Source organism: Crinia signifera, chromosome 11, assembly GCF_055691185.1.
Source record: "Crinia signifera chromosome 11, ASM5569118v1, whole genome shotgun sequence".
Taxonomy (NCBI): domain Eukaryota; kingdom Metazoa; phylum Chordata; class Amphibia; order Anura; family Myobatrachidae; genus Crinia; species Crinia signifera.
In genome coordinates, this window is record NC_139227.1 from 114,581,736 (window position 1) to 114,607,203 (window position 25,468).

The following is a 25,468-nucleotide window of genomic DNA, read 5'->3' on the forward strand; positions in this document are numbered from 1 at the left end:
GTCAGTGTTGGCTTAGGGAGCTGGCGCTTTGGTTGCGCATGGTCTCTGTTGAAAATGTCCCTCCAAAAATGGCCACCGCCTTGGAGGATACAAATGCAAGAGGTGTGTGTGTGTATATATATATATATATATATATATATATATACACACAGGGCTATTTTCCAGCAGGCTCCAGCAGGAACTGAGGCCCTTATTCTAGTTCACTCTTTCTGACAAAATATTTCTTAGATGGACAAAACCATGTGCACTGCAGGTGAGGCAGGTGTTACTTGTGCAGAGATAATTAGATTTGGGTGGGGTTTTACAGGTGCTTCACCTGCAGTGCACATGGTTTTGTCCATCTAAGAAGTATTTTGTCTGAATGAGTGAACTAGAATAAGGGCCTCAGTTCCTGCTGGAGCCTACTGAAAAATAGCTATTTATTTAATATGTAATAATGTATTCTTGTATACTCTGTACAGTATTTAAATTGTACCATGATAAGATATTGATTAAAATATTTATGTTCTTAGACTTCTTAATATCCCCCTGATAAAGTCAATTGGTTGACAAAACGCGTTGGGCTCTAATTGTATTCTGTTGACATCTGGAAAACCTTTTAATAAAAAGCATGTTGTGGATGAATCCAAACCTGCCGGCACTATATAAGAATAAACAACGGGCCCCGGTGCCCAAATGTAGTCAATACATCAAAGCAAAAAATAATGGCACTCGAGGCAAAAAGTAACGGTTAACACATGAAAGCGTGTATTAGATTCAAGCTTTCGGGGTTTGACCCCCTTCCTCAGGACACGATCATACAGCACATTGGGGCAGATGTATTAAGCCTGGCAAAGAGATAAACTGGAGATAAAGTTGAGATAAAGTGGAAGGAGATAATGCACCAGCCAATCAGCTGTGTTTGAAATGTGACAGTTGGGAGTTGATTGGCTGGTGCATTATCTCCTTACACTTTATCTCAACTTTATCTCCAGTTTATCTCTTTGCCAGGCTTAATACATCTGCCCCCATGTGCTGTATGATCGTGTCCTGAGGTCGGAAGGGAGTCAATCCCTGAAAGCTTGAATCCAATACACGCTTTCTTGTGTTAACCGTTACTTTTTGCCTCCGGAGTGAGAGAGAAAGAGGGAGACAGAGAGATGGTAAGCCTGGCACTCACCATAAATATCAGTGTCTGTGGGTGCCTTCAGGAAGTTTTTGAGACTTTACTTGTACTGAAATGTTGGTCCCATTTTGGCACTAAAGTTTGATGTCAGTGCCGCTGTTTGTTACATTGCTGCTATATATATATATATATATATATATATATATATATATATATATATATATATATGTGTGTGTGTATATATATATCCTGATGAAGGGAACACTCTCCCCGAAATGTTGAAGTTTCTTTAATACACTGTTTGATGTTTCACAAGACTTCGAGTGCCGCCTGATTATTCTCTGCTCTCTCTATATATATGTGTGTGTACTCACACACACACATTTTTTTATTTTGTTAATATGTATAACTCTCCGACATTCTGGATTCTGACGGCCAGGAGCCTGACTGGGGGGGTGAGGGCATTTAAGCCCCTTACGGGCTCACTGTGCATGCCACGCTGCGTGCTCGCCACCTCTTCTATTCTCCCTATAGGGGTTGTGTAAGTTAGAATTCTGATGTCGGAGAAACGGCGCCGGAATCCCGACTGTCAGTGAGTCATCTGGCAGCGTTTCTGTGTGCCAAGACAATGCCGGTACAAAGTACAGTAAATAAAAATAAGAACAGTAGAATTATTTACATAGCTCTGCAATATTGTGCTGCCTCATTCATAGGTGCTGGTATTATTCAGATGCTGAACAGTGAAGCGAGGATCTTAGTGACTCATTTTCCTTGAGATACGGCTAAGTATACTTGTAGATAGCAAATGAGCGCATTACTTTACACTTACTGCCAGCATGGGGAGTGAGATGTCAGTGGATATTAAAATGCATTATTTCTGAAGTTATGTACAACTAGGAATCCTGCCAGTGAGAAGACGCATCTCGGAATGAACTAAAGGGACATTTCAGCATAAGCTGAGCACTTGGTGTTTCAGATACATACAAAAGACCTTGATTGCTGCCATAATCATCTCCGTGACATTTATGATACAGAATGGAAGCTGGATTTTCAAAGTGACCCTCTTTGTGATCTTCTTTGTTACTTCACACATATAAGAGATCACGTAGCACAAAGCTGAACTGATATACAGTCTTTTATCTTCTATATAATCTATATAATAAGTTGAAGAATCTGTGTGCGTGTGTGCGTGTCCGGCGCATTGCGGACACACCGAGGCTCTCAGAGACACCAAATTCAGCAACAAGATACCTCTGGACCCGGTGGTGTGCACCTCGAAGCCGTTTTTGGGAAATTTCACTTAGAAATTTAAAAAACACCAAGTTGTAATTTACCTTCATTGATGTTCTGGGGAAAAGATCGATGATCTGGGAAACCGTTTGCGAAGGAACAACTCCACACCTGATTTCATTGCTGTCATTGAGTATGAATGACACATTCTAACATTATGGTGAAGGCTTTTAACAATTAGGAAATAATTGAGGATATACATAGACCACACAACACACACACATACACATTGTACACGCACACACACACACACATAGCACACAACACACACATTTATACGTAGAGCACCTCACACACTTACACATTGGACAGATATACACACACACACACAACACACCACATGCAGTACAATACAAATCCATACACACTACAACACACACCCAAAAACAGTACAACACAAACACACAGAACACACACACTTAAACATTGCCAGGATACGCAAAGCACACTACACACACATATACAGGGCTGCCAAGAGAAATCCTGGGCCCCGGTACAACAGCGTCACGGGGCCCCCCTGGAGTGGCCTGTTACACACACACACACACACACAGCCTGTTACACACACACACAGCCTGTTACACACACATATATCCATACATACACAGCCTGTTACACACACACACACACACACAGGCTTTTTGTCTGTCCCCCCTGTCCATAGCCATGCATTGCGGGCGGCATTACCTTTTGAAACAGGAACTTGGAGCAGGAGCAGGACAGCTAGGGGCTGGCTGGCAACTTTCAGCCCGGGGGGCACACACAGGCCAGTGGCCCCGCTTTTTCTACAAGGGCATGAAATGGAAAATGGGCATCGAAATGTTGGAGGCCTGGTTTGCTTAATGTGGGTACATGCAGCATTTCCAATTTCCCACTCCGATTGAATGCGGCCCTAAAGCTGGCCATACACTAATGCAATTTTCCCACCTTTCACCCGATTTCTCAGCCTGATCTGTCAGAATTGGGTGAAAAGTGGACAAATCGCATTAGTGTATGGCCAGCTTTAGGGCCGCATTTATCAAACCATATTTGCGGCGAAATCCCCCAAAACACCCGTTTTCAGGGGTTCGCTGCAAATATTAAGTATCACTGAAATGTACCAAAGGGGAACCGCAGCAGGAATTTTCGATCCCTGCTGCGATTCCCCCTGCACCTCTGCCGGCCACATCCCCAATAGGTTTTTATGGGGGATGCAAAGCTGCCCAATGTATCAACATCGGGCAGCCCGGCTTTGCATCTTTGGGTTATTGCCATTCTGAGACGGTGATAGCCCATTGTAGCATTATGGGATACTGATTGCACTGCTGCCAGGGCAGTGTGGTTAGCTGGGTTGGCGGGGGTCAGCGTTAACCACATGTGCAGATCCCTGGCTTCCGGCTGAGCATATCACAGGGACAGACTGGCAGGTGATACATTCCACTTTACAATGCGATCCTGGGCGGTAATATTCTGCCCAGATCGCATTGTAAATGCGATAATTGATAAATGGACCCCTTAGTACCAAACACACACAAACACACTAAAGAAGAAAACACCCCCCCCCCCCCCACCACCACCACCACCACCACACACACACAGACATGTATGCTGCACTGTTGTATTTTTCTGCACAAACACACTCACTCATATGGAAAACAGCAACCCCCCCACACACACACATACATATATGCGCAACACTTACACATATTGTTACACACACACACACTGACATGCAGACAGACTTAAACACACACAAACACACAATAAAGAAGAAAACTGCAGCCTCACACATGTATGGAACACTGGCACATGGATGTTTCCACCCACACTCAGAGTCAAACACACACATTAAATAAAGAAAATAAAAGCCACCCCCCACCCCCCCCCAATACACACACATACATGTATGCCACATTTACACATAGTTTTACACATAGTTTTACACACACACACACACACACACACACAAAATAAAGAAGAACCCCCCCATACACATGTAAATAACACTGAGACATGTATTGTTTGTTCTTCTGTTTATCACACAACTCTTATAGCAGCTATCCCCACCCCTGTCCCTTCTTCCCTCCAATGCACTCACCCAGCCCAGCTCCTGTAATGGGTGAGAAGGGAGGGATCAGGATGGAAGCTGCTGCTGCTGCTTAGCTGCCCGTGAGGAGAGACGTGGATGCGGTCGCGTTACAGGAGGGGAGGGACCAGCCTGTAGGGCAGCACAGTTCATTGGTGGCTGGTCCCAGGGGAGGGGCTGGCCACAGCAATGATTGGACAGCCATCGCTGACCGGGCTTAATTCGGGGGCGTGGCCTAATCGCGGACCCGTGGCCACGCCCCTTTTAAAAAACCCGTTGTTTTTTTTTGTTTTTTTTGTGTCGGGACCCGGGCCCCCCTGGCAGGCCCGGGCCCAGGTAAAATGTACCCGCCCCCCCTGCCTCTCGGCGGCCCTGCACATATATACGTAGCACAGATCACAAACTTACACATTCGGCAGATACACACAACACTCACAGTACAACACACACCCACATTCACTACAACACACACCCAAAAACAGTACAATACACAAAACACACACTTAAACATTGCACAGATACACACAGCACACTACACACACACAGATTTATACATAGCACACCTTACGCACTTACACATAGGGCAGATACACACAACACACACACATAACATACCTCTAACAGCACAACACACACACACATTCACCACACACACCCAAAAAACAGTACGACACACACTTAAACATTGCACAGATACACAAAGGCACAACAAACACATACTGTCTACACGTAGCACACCTCACACACTTACGCATTGGACAGATACATACAATACAACACACACAACCACATACACTACAACACACACACAAAAACAGTACAACACACACAAGCACACAGAACACATCTATATAATAAGTTGAAGAATCTGTGTGCGTGTGTGCGTGTCCGGCGCATTGCGGACACACCGAGGCTCTCAGAGACACCAAATTCAGCAACAAGATACCTCTGGACCCGGTGGTGTGCACCTCGAAGCCGTTTTTGGGAAATTTCACTTAGAAATTTAAAAAACACCAAGTTGTAATTTACCTTCATTGATGTTCTGGGGAAAAGATCGATGATCTGGGAAACCGTTTGCGAAGGAACAACTCCACACCTGATTTCATTGCTGTCATTGAGTATGAATGACACATTCTAACATTATGGTGAAGGCTTTTAACAATTAGGAAATAATTGAGGATATACATAGACCACACAACACACACACATACACATTGTACACGCACACACACACACACATAGCACACAACACACACATTTATACGTAGAGCACCTCACACACTTACACATTGGACAGATATACACACACACACACAACACACCACATGCAGTACAATACAAATCCATACACACTACAACACACACCCAAAAACAGTACAACACAAACACACAGAACACACACACTTAAACATTGCCAGGATACGCAAAGCACACTACACACACATATACAGGGCTGCCAAGAGAAATCCTGGGCCCCGGTACAACAGCGTCACGGGGCCCCCCTGGAGTGGCCTGTTACACACACACACACACACACAGCCTGTTACACACACACACAGCCTGTTACACACACATATATCCATACATACACAGCCTGTTACACACACACACACACACACAGGCTTTTTGTCTGTCCCCCCTGTCCATAGCCATGCATTGCGGGCGGCATTACCTTTTGAAACAGGAACTTGGAGCAGGAGCAGGACAGCTAGGGGCTGGCTGGCAACTTTCAGCCCGGGGGGCACACACAGGCCAGTGGCCCCGCTTTTTCTACAAGGGCATGAAATGGAAAATGGGCATCGAAATGTTGGAGGCCTGGTTTGCTTAATGTGGGTACATGCAGCATTTCCAATTTCCCACTCCGATTGAATGCGGCCCTAAAGCTGGCCATACACTAATGCAATTTTCCCACCTTTCACCCGATTTCTCAGCCTGATCTGTCAGAATTGGGTGAAAAGTGGACAAATCGCATTAGTGTATGGCCAGCTTTAGGGCCGCATTTATCAAACCATATTTGCGGCGAAATCCCCCAAAACACCCGTTTTCAGGGGTTCGCTGCAAATATTAAGTATCACTGAAATGTACCAAAGGGGAACCGCAGCAGGAATTTTCGATCCCTGCTGCGATTCCCCCTGCACCTCTGCCGGCCACATCCCCAATAGGTTTTTATGGGGGATGCAAAGCTGCCCAATGTATCAACATCGGGCAGCCCGGCTTTGCATCTTTGGGTTATTGCCATTCTGAGACGGTGATAGCCCATTGTAGCATTATGGGATACTGATTGCACTGCTGCCAGGGCAGTGTGGTTAGCTGGGTTGGCGGGGGTCAGCGTTAACCACATGTGCAGATCCCTGGCTTCCGGCTGAGCATATCACAGGGACAGACTGGCAGGTGATACATTCCACTTTACAATGCGATCCTGGGCGGTAATATTCTGCCCAGATCGCATTGTAAATGCGATAATTGATAAATGGACCCCTTAGTACCAAACACACACAAACACACTAAAGAAGAAAACACCCCCCCCCCCCCCACCACCACCACCACCACCACCACCACACACACACAGACATGTATGCTGCACTGTTGTATTTTTCTGCACAAACACACTCACTCATATGGAAAACAGCAACCCCCCCACACACACACATACATATATGCGCAACACTTACACATATTGTTACACACACACACACTGACATGCAGACAGACTTAAACACACACAAACACACAATAAAGAAGAAAACTGCAGCCTCACACATGTATGGAACACTGGCACATGGATGTTTCCACCCACACTCAGAGTCAAACACACACATTAAATAAAGAAAATAAAAGCCACCCCCCACCCCCCCCCAATACACACACATACATGTATGCCACATTTACACATAGTTTTACACATAGTTTTACACACACACACACACACACACACACAAAATAAAGAAGAACCCCCCCATACACATGTAAATAACACTGAGACATGTATTGTTTGTTCTTCTGTTTATCACACAACTCTTATAGCAGCTATCCCCACCCCTGTCCCTTCTTCCCTCCAATGCACTCACCCAGCCCAGCTCCTGTAATGGGTGAGAAGGGAGGGATCAGGATGGAAGCTGCTGCTGCTGCTTAGCTGCCCGTGAGGAGAGACGTGGATGCGGTCGCGTTACAGGAGGGGAGGGACCAGCCTGTAGGGCAGCACAGTTCATTGGTGGCTGGTCCCAGGGGAGGGGCTGGCCACAGCAATGATTGGACAGCCATCGCTGACCGGGCTTAATTCGGGGGCGTGGCCTAATCGCGGACCCGTGGCCACGCCCCTTTTAAAAAACCCGTTGTTTTTTTTGTTGTTTTTTTTTGTTTTTTTTGTGTCGGGACCCGGGCCCCCCTGGCAGGCCCGGGCCCAGGTAAAATGTACCCGCCCCCCCTGCCTCTCGGCGGCCCTGCACATATATACGTAGCACAGATCACAAACTTACACATTCGGCAGATACACACAACACTCACAGTACAACACACACCCACATTCACTACAACACACACCCAAAAACAGTACAATACACAAAACACACACTTAAACATTGCACAGATACACACAGCACACTACACACACACAGATTTATACATAGCACACCTTACGCACTTACACATAGGGCAGATACACACAACACACACACATAACATACCTCTAACAGCACAACACACACACACATTCACCACACACACCCAAAAAACAGTACGACACACACTTAAACATTGCACAGATACACAAAGGCACAACAAACACATACTGTCTACACGTAGCACACCTCACACACTTACGCATTGGACAGATACATACAATACAACACACACAACCACATACACTACAACACACACACAAAAACAGTACAACACACACAAGCACACAGAACACATAAAAAATAATTTGCCGTTTATTAAACCGTCTGTACCGGCAAATAAAAACTGTACCTAATGTACCATTTCTACTTTGTTCCCCATATCCGTCTCTCCAGTCCTCCAGCCTGTCACTGCGCTCCCCGGCCAGTTGCACTGAGAAATCTTTGTCCTGGCCAATGCACCCATTGATCAATACAAAGTGGGTACACTGCACTCACCCTGTTAGTCAGTTGGATATCAGGCACAGCTCTGCCTTAAGGGTTTCTCAGACTCTTTCGCTTCATAGATAATGTTTGGTCGATGGGCATGAGCGCTGCATGCATTTGTTTGAATGTTATGAGTGTAAGAAGTTGAAGAATAAGACTGAGATGAAGATTTGTCACGTTATAGTGTACAATTTACTCAATAAATCGTGAAAAAAATATGTGTACATAGAAGTACAGTACAATCAAGAAATGATAATTATTTGGATGGCAGTGGGTTGCGAAACAAATCTATAGGTGGAGGGGGTATGGAGATTGTGGGCATAATTGGTGTTTGGTACACCTACAGGGGGTCCCCAGTTGATGAGAAATTCTCACTACAGTGTCACCGTAGGGGGATTTCCAATTGGGGTTCAGGTGGTCTTTTAGGGACCCCTTTACAATCCCGTTGGTCTCTTCTCCTGGAGCCTACAGTCTCCCTCAGTGATTGACTATCATTAAGGGAGACTGTAAGCTCAAGGAGAAAAGACCTACAGGATTGTAAAGGGTCCCAAAAGACCACCTGGACCCCAATTGGGAATCCCCCTATGGTGACACTGTGACCGTGACACTGTAGTGAAAATCCCATCAATTGAGGGCCCCCTGTAGGTGTAACAAACACCAATTATGCCCACAATATCCATACCCTCACCTATAGATTTGTTTCACAACCCAACCCATCCAAACAATTATCAGTTTGAATCAGAACTTATTTTTTAATCCTAATTTCATTTCTTGATTGTACTTCTATGTACACTTACATTTTTTTCACGATTTATTGAGTAAATTGTACACTTTGTAACATGGCAATTCTTTTTCTCAGTCTTATTCTTCAACTTCTTAAACTCCAAACCTTATCAATGCATCCATTGATGATTGTGATGGCTGGATCAGTGGATTGGCCCGGTGGGTGTAGGGAAGAATTTTGCCCATTGCACCCATTCCCAGTGGTGCATTACAGTGGTGCGGATAGTGTGCATCGCGTCATGACATCATTTGGCCAGGCCCGCGGACCTGCTCCCACACTCAGGGGCTGCCCCACTGTTTGGTAGAGATGCTCGGTGCATGTGCTTTACAGATCCCCAGACATCAGAGACTGCTGCAGGCAGGTTCGGTGAGTGGCAGGGAGCAGTGAATTTTTAATTAATTATGGCGCGGTAAGTATCGCCCACCCCGGACCCCACGCACTCAGCGCCTGTAATTACACACCCTAGAAACTGTACCATTGAAAGTATAGAAATTGAGGTGTGGACATGTCCCTTTCTGATTTTGTACCGATTTCTGACCCTCAGAAGGTAGGTGCTAAATCTCAGGAGTGGATGTGGATGTGGGTGCTAAATCTCAGGAGTGGATGTGGAATTCATCAACACATACAAGTTTTCAACTCAGGAGCGTTGTGTTTCAAACAACAACACCACACCTGATTTCATTGCCGTCATTGAGTATCAATGCAAACACATTCTAACATTATGGTGGAATCTATAACAAATTACAATCTTAGGTCTTTGTCACAGCATACTGTAAGATGACATTTTTCAGCAATTTTGGAAATAAAGAAACCCCAAGGTTTTCCCGGGCAACGCCGGGCGGGTCAGCTAGTCTTCAATAAAGTAAAAAAAGTTATTTTTAATAAAATAATAAATGTTGCAATTGACTTCAACTCAGCAAGTTATGGGGCCTTATTTTGGGTCACTACCTAAGCGATCTGACTAGATTTGAATAGAATGTTTAGAAATTGACCCAAAATCGCTCTGTGTGTAGTGGCCATAGCGATGCATGGTCCCGTCGCCCATCTAGATTCATCCTGCGTGCAGGATAAATCTAGTCAGATTGCGAACACTGGCCCTGCCAGATCACTCAGCGCACATCACTACGTGTGTAGGCCCCCTTAGATGTTCTTCACAGAGGTGTAACTCTAGGAGACAATGGAGACATCTGCAGCCAGGCTCCTGCTCCGAAGAGGGCACCTCTCCTCCCCTTCGAGTTTGAATCAGTTCATTGAAAGCTGTACTAGATCCCATGACCCGTCATACTGGAGACAGACACCTTATTGATTGAGCTTTTTGGGGGGCACCAATATTTATCTTGTCTAGGGGCAACTGGGATGAATTTATGGCACTGGTCCTCCATGTACTGTTTTTTAATCTCATATCTAATTTATCAAATTGATATGTATTGAAGAGGCCCCATGGCACTGTGCATGCCTGCTGTAATATATGTACTGTATGTATTCTAGAGCCTATAATCCTATTTCCTAATATCAGTGGCGGCTTTTACCTATAGGCTGCTGCAGCCCCCCCCCCCATGTAAAATGACTGCACTGGCTTCACTGTGACTGGCAGTGACTTCCTATTGGAAGTCCGGCCTGCCAGTCACCCAAGGCAGTCCCATTGGGAGGTGTTCCCTTCCTCTGGGACACCTCTACATGGGTTGCTGATCGGCAGTCTGAGGACGATAATGCACATGCACCAGACCCGGGACCCGGAATATGCCTCTGGGGTCTGCAGCCCATAGAGCAGGGGTGGGGAACCTCAGGCCCTGGGGCCGTATGCGGCCCCCGTAGCCGTTTGAGTGGCCCTTCCACCCACCAGGCAGCTTTGCCAGGAGTCAAGTACAGGGGAATTCCCGCAAGAGGTCAGTAGTTCTTGCAAGATTCCTCTTAATCAACAGCAGCCGTAGACTGTCAGTCCTATTCAGCGACAGCCGCCGGAGTGTGGGACGACTGCAGCAGGACAATTTGTAAGAGACATTTTTACATATGGCCCCCGAAGGATTTTTTCCCCATAGAAACGGCCCTTGGCACAAAAAAGGTTCCCCACCCCTGCCATAGAGGCTGGACGCCGGCACATGTGCAGTACTGAAGAAGCTACTGCGCATGCATCGACCCCCACGGCGGGGACCAGGACCAACGGCTGGGACAGGGACCCTGGGACTGTGATTGGCAGCAGCAGCAGCAGGGATGAACACAGGAGCGGCGGCAGCAGCGGAGGGGGGCCCGCATTGTGTCAGCCCCCCCTCCTCCGCAGAGGTAAGAGCCGCTGCTGCCTAATATTTAGAAACAAAAATTTGGTACAAAATACTTGCTATTGTATTATTAAATTTGCTCGTATCCTCAAAGTAACGCACACTTTTTTTAAATCATCACCCTTCTAGAATTTTATGGATAAAGATTGTCCCACCGTACTGTATTTGGGACAGTGATACCCCTTTCACATCGCAAATGGTGGGTCGCAGGTGGGATTTGGACTCGGGTCCGTCCCGGGAGCAACCCGGCATTTACGAGTTGAAGCTGCACCAGCGATGTGCGCTGAGCGACCTGTCACTGCCCATGTTCTCAATAGAGAGAACACGGGTGATAACTAGATTTATACTGCACGCGGAGCCGTTTGCTCCAGAGGGGGCGAGCGGGGGCAGACAGGGGGCCGGAAAAGGGGAAGGCTTATCTGAAAAAGCTGGGTGGGCCTATGCCTGCCAGGGGTGGGCAAATGATGTCACATAAGAGCACCCTCCCCCTCTTCGGCGGACACCGAAGGAAATAAAACTCAGTTGAGCGCGACTTTTCTTTCCGAAGGGGAGAGAAATCCTTCAACCAGTAAAGGATTTCTCTCTCCTTTAAGCCGAATGCGAGGGGATGTGTTTGCGTACATCCCCTCGCATGCAACCAAGGGTATTCGGCAGTGGGAGAGGCGCGGATGTTTGGCCAGGGAGCTTTTCAGGGCTCGCTAAGCAGCGAACGACCGCTGCTTTGTGAGACTTGCTGAATCACGCCCCACATATTTCTGTCCAGATTAATGCACATTAATGTCCTTTAAGCATAATAAATGCTGCACACATACATAACATATGAATCAACGCTGGGGCAACAGATGCTCAATTGCACAACTCCCACCTCCTAAATACTCTATAGGAACAAGCTCAGGAATATATATCCATACACAATCTAATAGGAACAGCTGAAACAGAGATCATTAAAGTAATTAGTGCATCATGGATAAGCCTTAAGGGAAGAATCTTTGCTATCTTGTAACAGGTTACTGATTACTTTTGCTATGAATAGCCCAAGATTTTGGAGTTAATTGTGAAAGAAATGATGTGTTGTGCCATGATGTTCACTGCAATAAATTCCCCTCAATCTGTTTGTACAGTATGGCATGCACATAAAAGATGGATCTTAAGCCTTCTCTCTGGGCAAACCTACGCTTGCAGCTGACGAGTCCCGCTAATGTGCCTTGCCCTCTTCTTTTGCCGGAGCAATAAATTCTGCAGAGTTTCTGGAAGTTCAGCTCTGATCGCTAACCCCAGCAAACTAATTGTATTCTGTTCTCTCATCTAATGTGAAAATGGGCCATAAATCAAGATTATTTAATTACTCGTTTTAATAAAACGCTTGGCTACAAGCAAAATCAACACATTTAAATGATTTATATAATTAACTATTATTTTTCCAACGACAAACACATCTGACAAACCCCATTAACAATGATTGGTTCTACTTCCCCATCCAGATCCCAGAGCAGAATCATTTTCATGTTACACATCCCCAACGTTAGGTATCATGTAAATGGATAATGTACCTGTTCTGCATATATAGATATAGAACATTGTTCATTTAAGATGTATTTTGGATTTTCAGATATTTAAATTCAATATAAATATTATGCTAATTCTTCTGTCTATCAGATTTGCTACATCAGATTTAAAAGCTCTAGACTTTTGAATAATGTAATTTAATTGAAAACGATGGATTGTGTCCACCTGGAGAAGTTGGGTGCCCTACTAGAGATGGGCTGTCTTCTGATTTTGATGCATCGCACTAGGAAATCAGGTGAAAACTGCCCAAAATGTATGTTCCTGACCTCCGATTCAGATCTGATGTATGGCCCCATGCGCATCAGATCTTGTCGGATCCCGATACGATATATTATTTGCAAAAGAACAGCGTATGATACATTGCATGTGATCCTATCTCCCAGGAGCCCAGTGGCCAGTTGGCAGGGTATAGCATGTAAGGAAGGCATGCGAGTATGCTAAGTATGGGCACCTTAACAGATACTCCATGTGGCAGAGTAGTTCCCACGGCACTAGAGGAGAAGATATAACAGCTCTCCCCACAAAGTGTGGAGGCTGCAGACCAGATACAGGGAGCAGGATACAGGGGCGGCCAAGCAATGCTGGTACCACCTAGAGATCCGATTCTCTCTTCCAAGGATATGCAATAATGAACATTTGTATGATGCTCTCTTCATTCCTAGACTTTGATGTAAGATATTTTAGCAATCTGTCAGACTCTGTGTATTTTGTGAACCCGGGCGCTGGTCGGGATTGAAGGAACTCAGATCAACTGAAGACTGAAAAGTAGCAGGACAAATATAAGTTCTTCGCATATGCAACAATACAATCTGGCATTGAAATATTAAAGATGGTTACTAGAGTTCGTAACTGATTCCTAAAGTAAAAAAAAGGACTAACTTGAGACCGGAAGAATTCGCCAGGAGTTCTGGACTGGACACTTGAAGAAGGCGGGAAGAAAAACTTGAAGCCAGAAGGATTCACCAGGAGTACTGGGCGCCACTAGCGTCATTCGGGAGGAGGAGCCACACGGTGTAAACAAAGACAGCATGCGGCTCCCCGCCAGTTCGTCATGGTTCGTCTGTTCGGTTTATTTTTTTGCCAAGTCCCCCTTGAGCCTACATGGAACCAAGAGGACCGATCTACGCCGGAGGAGCTTCGTGAGTATAATTTCCTTCCACAGGTCCCCCTATGGATTTCTTCAGGACCGGACCACCGATGGATGGATGGAGGGCGACCTATCTACAGGCTCAAAATAGGTAAGTATCTGTGTGAAAGGGTTTAGTATGTAATAAAGTTTTATTTTTATTGGGTGTTTATTTAACTATTTGTATTGCTGTGGAACTACAAGTTCCAGCGAGTCCTTTAATGCCCCTCATGCTGAGACTTGTGGTTCTCCAAGTCCCTGCATGTGGGGGAGGTTTGTTGGGACTCATAGTTCCACAGCAATTTACAATAGTGTAATTCTATTTTTTACACACTTTAATCAGCCCGATGGCCACCGGTCCAGGGCCACCGGGGACAGCCCCAGGCTTCAACCTGGGTAGGGTAATTCTGGAAAGGGGTAAACCTTCATTTGGGGGGTCCCTACTCCCCCTTGATGACCCCTGCCAATGCTGACCAGTCAGGGGGTTAATGCTTTAGCCGGGGAGACTTGTATAAAAAGTCTCCCCCCGGCTGTGGCATTACCCTGCTGGCTGGTTGGGCCTGATGCTGGTTCTTAAAATACGGGGGACCCCTACTTGTTTTGTCCCCCGTATTTTGGGTACCAGCACTGGCCCTTGGGCCTGGTGCTAGTTGTAAAAAATAAGGGGAACCCTCTTACATTTTTTATTTGATTTTTTACAACCAGTACCAGCTCATTGAGTCTGGGGCTGGTTATGGCTGTGGGGGGGGGACCCCACTCTGAAGCCTGCACGGATCTGACTGATCCGTGCAGGCTTCTGCCAAATACGCCAGGAAAATGAAGTTTATTTTCCTGGCGTATCTGGCCGGCAATTAGCGTATTTTCAATATGGCCGCTTAGTAAATAAGGAATCACCATTCTTTTTAATGGTGATTCCTAGTTGTATTCTACATGCATATTTGTAAATATAAATACGAATGTGCCAGCTATACGAATTTCCGTATTTTCGGGTTAGTAAAAAAATTGGTGTATTTATGGATACGAATACACCTATCTTTTACAAATTTCCCTTAGTAATTTCCCCCCAATGAGTTTCATTATCTACAAAAGCAAATGATACGCCTTGTATTAGAGTGCACTAGTTTTTTAGTTCTTTGAGCCAGATGTATAAAGCTTCAAAAAGTGATAAAATAGAGAGTGATAAACAGCCAGCCAATCAGCTCCTACCTGCCATGCTACAGGCTGGGTTTGAATAACAGGTAAGAGCTGATTGGCTGGTTGGTTATCACTCTCCACTTCTTGAAGCTTGATACATCTGGTCCATAGAGAGTATCTTCATAGACTTGTAAGTTTTTAATATTAAACAATACACACCCTAAGCTATTCAGTGCTTTTGCATTATAAATGCCTACAAAAGTCGTCTCAAGCTATTATTAATATTCATTTCAAACAAAAAAAGGACATTGTTACATAATAGTCAGTGACAGGTCTATAAAATATGCATCCAGATAAATTTCAGCCAGTCACAATAGATGTTTTCATCTAAAGGATACATTGTTTAGGATAATAAATAAACAAACCTCTGCTCTCTGGTTGGTGAGGAGAACAATAGATCAGGTTGAGTAACCGGAATAATACACATGCACAAGGTAAGATCACAGCAAGCTGGATGGTAATGGATATTTTATTTTATTTTTTTTGATATTTCAATTTCTACTTCTGGAAAATGAATTTGCAAAGAAATATGTTCCTACAGATAACGTGCCATAAGGATTTTGATGAGTTGGATGATACTGTTTACTGAAATGAAGTTTTTATGGTTCAAGACAAATGTATTGTAACGTTGAAGAAAAAGAAAATGCGAAGAGGACTTGCTAACATCAATCTGGCAAACTACTTCCATTCTCAAGACATAATTCCTCATCTGTCAAAGACAACGCAATAAGCAAAACAATCTCTGACATCACAGAAACACATGACTTTAAATATTTCTGATCCTGGGTTATGAAAGTTAATACATGTACGTCACTCCTCTTGTTTGCTCATCTTAAATGCATTTTGCTATGTATCGAGTGTTAAATCCTAGTAGTTCCTAAACCGATGGACAATAAGCAAGTTTTGCAGTTTGTGTAGTGTACCTTTTCAGCGTACCGCACGCTACACCGATACCCTTATGGCGGTATCCTTATCAGTACAAAATACTTACACGCACTCTCAATATACCAGAGATCGCTTCGTTATATACGTCCGCTTATTGCAAATAACTTATCCATGTATTTAGTCCCTAATGGACACAAAGGGGTAACAGAAGATAAAAAGAACACATGGCATACATTTCTTATACAATCTTACAATACTAACAAAGGGGGAAAACAAATGCAAGTTATATCAGCTACAATACATCCACATAATACATAAAGTACAGTTACCGTCTCTCACTCGCAGGTGCCACCCGGACCAGGGTTCTGTATTCAAAGTCTGAGCACAGGCCCTTATTCTAGTTGACTCGGACGGATGCGTATTTTTGGACAGGAACTGAGTGTTCTTAGCTCTGCCTACCGCACGGATCGCTCACACCGTCCGAACGTGGTAAGATACCGAGTGAACGGACCGCGAGTGGATGTTTTGTGTGAACACCTCCTCCATCTGTGGGAACCTCCCCATCCTCCGATGGTCGCCGACCATCGAAAGATGGACTGAGCGGTCAGGCAGCAATGAGTGCTCCAGACCACTCGGACATGTTTCTGTATGAAAGCAGGGATATGGGCGGTCAGCTGCCCACCTCCCCACACGTGCATCATGAAATACAGGGCATACGCATATGGTAATGAGCCCAAACAGCTCTTCACACCCCTCTCCACCCCCTGCTCGAACGGTTCTGACCGACCATTGTCTGCACGGAACTCACGCCGTGTTCGGACGTGCGACGCGTTCACACATGCGCAGAAACGCCTCTGCACATGCGCAAATACCAAACATCGGCTGTCCGACCGCACACGGAGCCGTCTGACTTAATCAGAATAAGGGCAACAGTCAAGTAGTAGGTCCGTAGCCCGGGCGCAGCAATATATAGAGTCCAAACACAGGGGTACAATAAAGTTCTTCATTGGTCAAGAGGTCAGGTTTCGCCTCTCCTTATTGGTACAGTAAGGGTCTTTGTTCAAGGCTTCATCATCATGTCCAGGGGTCCCTGCTGTGTAACTGGGTTCAACTGGATACCTTCTGTTATTCTATCCTCGGGGCAATGTATAGATTATTATATGTAATGTCCTTCACTTCTGGATGATATATGCTGCGTTTTCCAGACTAACACTGCGAATGAGACACTGATTGCACAGATACTGAACATGACAAGGGGAAATCATGCGTTATCCTTAATACTATGTGCTGCGAAATTAAACCACATAACTTTATTTTATTATTTGTGAATGTGGAGTATGAATCTATGTGTATTAGTATGGTTGCCCTTACATTCGCACAATACTCCTATTCGCCTCCGTACGCTCTTTACGTATATGTGCCAACATAAATGGCGGCCATAATATGCTAGCGCAGTGTAGATGCAATCCGACTTCGACACGAGTAATAAGAATAATGCGATGGGGCAAAGTTTTGCAGTGGCAATGTTTTGCATGATATTGTGCGGAATACATACGATGACTGGCGAATTGAATACCATTGGTCACAATATCGATGCCGGCATCCTGATAGGGAATCCAAACAGGGTTTAGTGTCTAGTGTGTGTACTTACCTTCCTCCTGGTTAGTGCCTGACCCTCCTACCCCGCAGCCTAAACCTACTTTACTCTCCTCCCTGCAGCCTAGCCATCCACGATAGTGCCTAACCCTCCTACCCCCAGCCTAAACCTTACCCTCCCACAACCCCATTAGTGCCTAACCCTCCTACCAGTGGTGGAACCTGTGAGTGGTGGGCCCAGGTGTGTAATTGTGTTGCCACTGGTTGGTACAGTTAGTGAATGTGTGTGTGTATGGTGTGTGTGTACGGGGTGGTTTCGGCTTTATTCTATTATACTATTGATGCTAACTAGCCACCAGAGTAACACATATCCGGTATGAATATTTACCTACCATTTAGGATATTTCACTTTCTGAGACTGAAGGCCAAAATACAGCACAAAATAATAATAAACCAATATTTCCGCCTCTCCGTTGTTCATGGGGGATCACCAAATAATTTTACAGGAACCATTCCCAGCCCTCTATAACATTTATATTAAGATTTTCTATTTCTATTCCGCTAACCTAATGTTCAAGTTGTTCTGTAATTAAATATAAATATTTAAATAGGAGAATTTTTGGTTTCCAGTGAAGAACGCTCATGAATTATTCTAGATCCTAAAACAATAAAACATCTGTTACGAGTTTCTTTAACATGTGATTATGAGATAGCTCGATTAATAGGAGGAAATCACGGGGGACAATGCGACTTACTTAATTAGCCGCCGTGTCACAAAGTTGCTTAGTTACCTTTATTCTTCTTATGAGGTGAAGAGAGAACACGCTGACATGTTGTGCCAAGCGGTTGCTAGGATTGAAGTAATATCCTTCTTTAATGCTAGGAAAACCATGAATATAATGAAGCCATAACAACTTACATCATCCTATAGTAAAGCATATTGGGGGTTATTCTGGTTCACTCCTTCAGGCAAATTCCTTCTTAGATGCACAAAACCATGTGCACTGCAGGGGGGGGGGGGGAGATGTAACATGTGCAGAGAGATTTAGCTCTGGGTGAGTTATTTTGTTTCTGTGCAGGGTAAATACTGGCTGCTTTATTTTTACACTGCAATATAGATCTCACTTGAAGTAAAACCCCACCCGAATCTAACGCTCTCTGCACAAGTTACATCTGCCCCAGCTGCAGTGCACATGGTTTTGTCCACCTAAGATGGAATTTGCCAGAAGGAGTGAACCAGAATACCCCCCCATTATGTCACATCACATACAATCAACTTTATTTTATGTACTGATGGAATAAGCTGTGTGCTGACCGATCTGTCAGGGACCATGTTCTCCGGTGAGAACACTGGCTCCGCCTCGTGATTAAAATGATTCATCCAGCATGCTGGAAATAATCGCCGGGCGATAGCGACGTGCGGGGCTGCGCATCGTCATGGCCTCTACACAGGGTGCGGTGCAGGGGCATTTTCTAGGTTCCCCTGTTTGCAAGCGGGGATGACACAACATTATGCAGCATACAGATGGAGCAGCTCCCAATGGCGATATAATCGTCAATCACCGCCTTGCGCCAGCCGCCGTTCTGTCGGAGCCCTCCACCACCGGTCCCCTGCACCTCCCCGCAGCCACCACCAGCTCCCCCCACTCCCTGCCCGTCTTCCTGAATCGGAGACGGGCAGGGAAGCCGATCCCGCCACCTTACTGATGGGGACACGTAAGCGTGTGAAACCCTCGAGTGTCCCCATCAGATGGAGCTCTTGTCCACCAGTCAGCTCAGGACATGTGGTGATCCTGTTGGCTGGCTGGCAGGCGCTCCATCTGTACCACACATACTAATGCCCCTTACCACTGCCTGCTTGTTGTCAGGGGCTGTTTCATCATGCCACTGCTGCATCAGCCACCACCATCTAGGACTGGTGTTTGCATGAGGTTGGTCTGCATTTGTACTTGGGTCAAAAAGTGGTTGAAAATTGGGAAAAAAGTTTTAAGTGTCGATGGTTTAGTGAGCAACGGTTCCATTTTTGCTGATGACACTAAACTATGGTAATACCATCAGAGCAGGATGTAGTTTTTGTAGAGAGGGATTCGAATAAACTGGAGGATTGGGCAGCCAAATGGAAGATGAGGTTTAACTAAGATAAATGTAAGATTATGCATTTAGGGACCAAGCTGCCAATCTATAAATTAAATGGGGAAAATCTAGGGAAGTCCTAATGGAGAAGGATTTGGTGGTGCTCGTTGACAGTAGACTTTGTTGCTGCTGCTTGGCATTGAGCACTATTGCTAAGGCCAATAAGGTAGATAAGACAGTATAATATTTATCCCCATCCTGCCTGCTTTACTAGTAAGAGGGTAGGATGCTGGAAGGTCACCTTATAGGAACTACCCCCCCCCCCCCCCCCCATCCATTACAGTCATCACTGGGCCCCCTACCAAATGATAATCTGACCATGATATATTCTTTCCCTAGTAATTACATTGCCCACTTACCTGGAATGACAGGGAGGCTTCCAGATTTCAGGCAAGTTTCCTGCATTTCCATGAGAGCAGACCAGTCTCCCAGAAACCTTGAGCATTAAGAAACAATGCACAATAAATTGCAAGGTACTTGTTTCCTAGCACGGCCACAATCGCGGGCATCGTGTGTCATTTTTAGTAATATACGACGCGACCGACGCGATGCCCCCGATTTTCCCATTGAAATGCATTGAAAATCGTGTCGGACGCGTCGTATGCGGCTAAAAAAGGCTTAAATGGTGCAGACGCGATGCCCACGATTTCCCCATAGGAAACAATGTTAAATGGCTCAATGTACCCGCGATGCCCCCGATTTCCCATAGGGAACAATGTTAAATGACTCAATTTCACCAAATCATCATAGGGACCAATGGTAAATGGCCCAGAAACCCCCAAAAACACCCCTGAACAGTGAAATTTCCCCCCAAAAGTATTTTACGCCACCCCACGATCAACGTGAACCCGAAGCGTGGCGAGCGCAGCGGTACGCGTCCTCCGACCTTTTCATACCCCCACTATCCACGTCGGCGTGGAGTTGAGAATAGAATAGTGTGGCGAGCGCAGCGAGCCACCGAGCCCGAAGCGTGGCGAGCATACGCGGATACCTTCACAGGTAAACGCGTCCCTTCGCGGGGCTCGCTGCGCTCGCCACGCTTCGGACTCGGTGGCTCGCTGCGCTCGCCACACTATTCTATTCTCAACTCCACGCCGACGTGGATAGTGGGGGTATGAAAAGGTCGGAGGACGCGTACCGCCGCCGCTCGCCACGCTTCGGGTTCGCGTTGATCGTGGGGTGGCGTAAAATACTTTTGGGGGGACATTTCACTGTTCAGGGGTGTTTTTGGGGGTTTCTGGGCCATTTACCATGGTTTCCTATGGGAAATCGGGGGCATCGCGGCTAAATTGAGGCATTTAACATTGTTCCCTATGGGGAAATCGCGGGCATCGCGTCGCGGCCATCGCACCCGATTTTTTTAGTGCATGCGATGGCCGCGATGCCCCCGATTTTCCCTTACGATGCCCACGATCATGATCGTTGTGGCCGTGCTAGGAAACAAGTACCAATTGCAACATTGCGGTCACCCCTCCCTCCTTCCGCACAATGCCTTGACCTAAACTCTGGGAAAACAAGAATGTTTAAAAACAATGTGAAAAAAAACTAAGACTGAATACAGAGAAAGTATGAGTTACACGGATATTGTTCTATTTTGGTCACTGATGGTAATTTGACCACAGTATGAATAAGTAACAGGCCGCAGCACAGAGGGAATAAGCATGGCTTTTTTGCGGTGACTGCCTGTAAGCACAAACTACATCGATTTTTTTCCCTTATCCTCCTACACGTTCCTGATGTTTGCAAATTAAATAGCAAACACAAGAAGTACAAAAGACAGTCATTATCTGTGCTTCAAAGAACACAATAAAAACATGGTACTGTAGCAGTTTTACTGGTGCACACAGTGAGAAATATCAGCCCAAATCACTTAACAGTGAAAAGCTAATTTCTCCTGGCGTCAGATCTGGAACAGTCTTCTTCACTATGTGGACTTACTGAAGCACAGAAGAATTTGATAGCTTTTTGTGCCGCTTTCTGTTGCAGCCACTTACACAGCCAACAGTTGAAATAAATATTTCTCTTTTCTTTGCTGTTTTATGTAAGCTCCACGGATGCTCATTCAAGGGACTGTTAAGTAAGAGCAATTTAGTGCCTTCCCGAAAAAATTCGCAGCCGGCATAAAAACGCCAATAACAAATTAAATGCTTCAGTGCCGGTCTGCTATTCGAAATACTTTAATCTCAAATGCACTTGAATGCAAAAGAGGCGGTAGATTTTGCATGCACAAGAAACAATGAAGGATGATTTCCATCTGACCGTGTAATACCCTGCTTATATAGTCCCGCCTAATTTCTCGGATTGTAAAATTAATCAGGGTCTATAATCCATTTCAAAAAAGGAAAAAGGGGGGAGAAGGGTATTATACATATGTATTTGTGCAGAGACGTTCCGTTGATGGGAAGTAGAAGTGACAATTAAACTATCTGTACTGAACAGAGACATGAGGATTTATGATAAGTTTAATCCATGTGTAATGTCCTATGTCGAGTCGCTGCTTGGATGAACCAGGCATTGGCGTGATCATTTCATTTTTCAGGAGGACGCACGCTTTTGCTAGAGGCTGTAGCATGCCGGCTGTACAATCCTTTTTTAAATTTGCTCATTTATTTCTGAATGCCATTAGTTCCAGAAAGTTGCGATGATGACACATTGCGATATTGCTTTCCACAATGAGCCAGCTATTGTCTGCTGTGTTTGATTCCTAGAATGAAACAAATGAGGAACTGTGATTATGGCAGTGAAAGGAATGTCAAAGCACTGGAATGATTCTCTTGGTGTATATGCTCGCTTGCTTTCACAACACAGATAAGATCACACCCCCTTTCACGTCGCAAAGCTGCTCCGGCACCGCATTGTGATTCTGAGTCCCATACTTTCACATTAAGCCTGGGTCGGCCATTATACAGAGGACAACCCAGGTTTAATTTCAGCGTCGAATTGCTGGTTTGGTCACCTGGGTTATAAACTGTGGTGCTTTTACACCGCATAAAATGGTGTCAGGGGCATTACTGTGTTGCAAAATGTGTAAGGGGCATTATGGTGTGTGGTATAATGTGTAATAGGCATTACAGTGTGTGGCATATTGTGTAATGGGCATTATGGTGTGTAGCATAATGTTTAAGGGACATTATGGTGTGTGGCATAATGTGTAATAGGCAATATGGTGTGTTGCATAATGTGTGATAGACATTACATGTGTGGCATAATATCAAAGTGGTATTATGGTGTGTGGCATAATGTGTAAGAGGCATCAGTGTAAGGAGGAACAACGTGGTTGCTAATGTATGGACGTGCAGGTTGCAAAACTGGCGTATAAGGCAGTCTTTCCCTATAAGGCCACTCCCATTCCAATGAGGTCACGTCCTTGCATTAATACTTAACCCCCTTTTTGGAATGGTAGTGGTAGTGCATATGGCACACACAAAATGCCTATGGGGGGGAGGGGGGGCGCATTTTTATGGTCTCGAACTGAGAGCCAAATTATCTAATTATTATTATAATTATCTAATTATTAACTAACATGCCGTGGGGTGGGTGGGGGGGGGGGGGGGGGATTTGGGTGCCTGAAACTTTTTTATTAGGAGGGGCGGGGGCAGCAAAATTCATTGTTTACTGGGACGTGCATAATTTGCTGGTGGATTCGGAAAACCTCCAGTATAAGTGTTATACAGCGCATTGCTGAAGTTTGGGAGAGCGCCTGGGCAGAAAGTGCTACGGCAGCTGGTTTGCAAGATAAATAATTGAAAGAAACATATATTTTAGGATGTGGGGGCTGGTGCTGACATTTATAAATGGTTCCGTTCTGATGACAGGCAAGTTAGAGGATGAAGAAAGAAACACTCAGACAGACATTATTTGCAGTATCTCAAATGCACTCCAAAGCGGGGATCTAACATTTTCGGCAATTCATTCTGTGGCATGCGTCGGATTGTACTTATTATGTTCGTTCTCTGCAATTTTACAGCACTGTAGATTACTGTATTTCTGGCTCTTATTAAATGGATGGTAATAATGAGCCCACAGAAGCTTTACTAATGTAGAAGAAAATCTACAGCTGTGTTTACTAGGGGACTTTGTAACACAAGTCTTATGCCCCGTACACAGGCGCGTTTCTGCCCACCGCCAGTGTTGCTTTAACAGAGGAGGGGGCCCGTGTGCAGACTCTGGGTGGGCTATTACTGTTAGTGGCCTAACAATAGCGCCGCAGACCCCGCGGTGGCAGAGAGGCGCTAATAAAGTGTGGGCGCCAGGGGTCTGTGGGGCTGTTGTTACGCTGCTGCCGCCTGCAGGGACCTTCCGCGTCTGTCACAGCTCTCCTGCTAATGCTAATGACACTGACATATTGGATGCCCCCCCCCCTTTCCCTCCCCAGTTTCCTGCCCCTGTATTTTATGTTTCTCTTTTCCCCTCTCTTTATTCTTCACAGTTCCACGTTCTTTTCTCCACTCTCTCCCCCTTGTCTTGCTTACACTTCGTATGGACATGCCACTACCTGGCAATCCTCTCTTTCCCCACTGCTCCTCCTCTAGTGGAGGGCACCAGCCTGCCAACTCCTGCATACTGTACTGTGGAGTTGTCTCTATTTATGATTTTGGTTTTCTTTACTTGTCAATATTCTCTACATTGTAACGGGTTGGGATCATTTGGTCTATTGCATTATGGTCGAAAGTCATTAGGTCGAATCCATTAGGTCGACATGCTAATAGGTCGACATGACTCTAGGTCGACATGGGAAAAGGTCGACATGATTCTAGGTCGAAAGGTCATTAGTTCGACAGGTCATTAGTTCGACAAGGTCATTAGTTCGACATTGTCTATGTCGACATTCACAAGGTCGACATGGGGTTTTTCACTGTTTTTTTACCTGAATGTCAACACAGTCGACATGGACACAGTTTAAAGTGCACTGCATCCCCTCGCATCGCTCGCTGCGCTCGCAATGCGTCGGGCACGGTGCCTCGCTACGCTCGGCACACTATTTTATTCTCCCACCACGCCCTAGTGGATGGTAGGGCATGAAATACCGCCTGTCGGCACATGTTGGCTCAAAAAACAGTGAAAAACTCCATGTCGACCTTGTGAATGTCGACATAGACAATGTCGAACTAATGACCTTGTCGAACTAATGACCTGTCGAACTAATGACCTTTCGAACTAGAATCATGTCGACCTTTTCCCATGTCGACCTAGAGTCATGTCGACCTTTTAGCATGTCGACCTAATGGATTCGACCTAATGACTGTCGACCATAATGCAGTAGACCAAATGACCGCATCCCATTGTAACAATTGTCTAACTTGTATCTTCAGTGCTAAATGTGCAGTGTAAATAGCTCATTTAGA